This window comes from Ovis canadensis, chromosome 15 (assembly GCF_042477335.2).
Source record: "Ovis canadensis isolate MfBH-ARS-UI-01 breed Bighorn chromosome 15, ARS-UI_OviCan_v2, whole genome shotgun sequence".
Lineage (NCBI taxonomy): Eukaryota > Metazoa > Chordata > Mammalia > Artiodactyla > Bovidae > Ovis > Ovis canadensis.
In genome coordinates this window covers 86266407-86268209 of record NC_091259.1, presented here as the reverse complement: position 1 = coordinate 86268209, position 1803 = coordinate 86266407, and the positions used below count along the sequence as shown (strand labels likewise).

At 42.9% G+C, this 1803-nt stretch overlaps 1 pseudogene; it reads right to left on the bottom strand.

Moving 5' to 3' along the window:
• Positions 1-410: 410 nt before the first annotated feature.
• On the bottom strand, positions 411-1346 carry LOC138420905 (olfactory receptor 9G4-like; annotated as a pseudogene).
• Positions 1347-1803: the final 457 nt, after the last annotated feature.

Genomic DNA, 1803 nt, shown 5'->3' with positions numbered 1-1803 from the left:
AATCCACTTGCAGTTTAGGAGATGTGGGTCTGATACGTGGGTCAGGAAGATCCCCTGCAGAAAGAAATGGCAAACCACTCTAACATTCTCATCTGGAGAAACCCAAGGACAGAGGATCCTGGCAGGCTACAGTTCCCGGAGTTGCAACAGTCCAGCATGACTAAGCATCTAAACCACAACTACAGAATCAAGCATACTACAGTATGTTAAAACATCAAACATACCAATATCGTATATTTAAAATCATCTAATCACAAAAAGAGAGTAATAAAAACATATGGTTTAATCAGTGTTCCCTCTTTTAAGTATAACATGCTGCATTTACTTCAAATATGGTAATGTTTACAAACATGTTAATAAGCCAATAACCTAGAAAATGCAACGGGAACATTCTGCAGAAAAGATAACCTTCATCTCTGAGGTCTTATGGTCTTTGCTGCTTTCCAGAAGGCCTCTTTGACGTCTTTGTTTCGCACGCTATAGATGAGAGGGTTGAGCAGTGGGTTGATCACAGTGTAGAACAGGGCAGCCGTTTTGTCTCTCTTCAGGGAGTAGGCGGAACTTGGCCTTGAGTACATGAAGAGCAAGGATCCATAGAAGAGCGTACGGAGACCACGTGTGAGGCGCAGGTGGAGAAGGCCTTGCGCCTTCCCAAAGCCGTGCGGATCCTCAGAATAGCGAGAAGGATGTGGAAATAGGAAATGATGATGACAAGAATGCTCAAGAGGACTGTGAAACCCACGAAACCCAGGAGGACCTCCTCATAGACCTTGGTGTCTGTACATGACATCTTCACCAGCGGCGGTGCATCACAGAAGAAGTGGTCGATGATAATTTTGCCACAGAAACTCAGGCGAAAAGTGTTGGCAGTATGGGCTATGGCATTCAAGAAGCCTCCTATATAGGAGCCAGCAACAAGTCTGGTACAGAGAGAAGGGGACATAGAACTCGAATAAAGTAGCGGGTTACAGATTGCCATGTGGCGGTCGTACGCCATGGCTGCTAGGAGAAAGCACTCAGTGTAGGCTACAAAGCAAGAAAAGAATAGCTGGGCTCCACATTCAGCCAGGGAAAGGCGCTTATCTTCTGAGACACAAGTCGCCAGGATTCTGGGAGTGTACACAGAGGTGTACCAGAAATCCAAGAAAGACAGATTGCCAATGAAAAAATACATAGGTGTGTGCAGGTGGGAATCAATACGGATTAAGACAACCAGGGTCATGTTCCCTGACAAGGTAACCAAATACAGTCAGAAATATCCCAAATAGTATTAGTTGCCACTGGGGGTCTGTTGAGAGACCCAGTAAGATGAATTCAGTCAGGATGGTGCGATTTCCAACATCCATGTCCACTGGGAGAAAGCTTGATAAGATAATGAGAAAAAATTGCTGATTTTTCTTTTGGAATAAAGAAATAGAGGTATCAATTAACTCAACAACTGCTAGGAGGCACATTAATCCCTTACAAAGTCACTAAAATATCACATCTTCAATCTATCACTTGGGAAGACCACTAGAATTGGGGGAAATAATTGACTTCAGAGTTAAGGCTTGCACTTGCTATTTGCTTAATGCAGGGTTAGTATATGAGTCTCATCAAATGGATGAACAAAATAATGATACTGACAGGTTGAATGACTGAGTTAAGCAGATACACAGGAAAAGGTCAGCCAAATGTCTGGTACATGATGAGAGGTCAAAACTTTGAGTATTCTGCATGTGTTATTGAGAATCTATGTGTCTAGCATGATCTGATAGTTCAACAAATATTAATACACTGTACTGCTCCTGTCACTATTAGCAC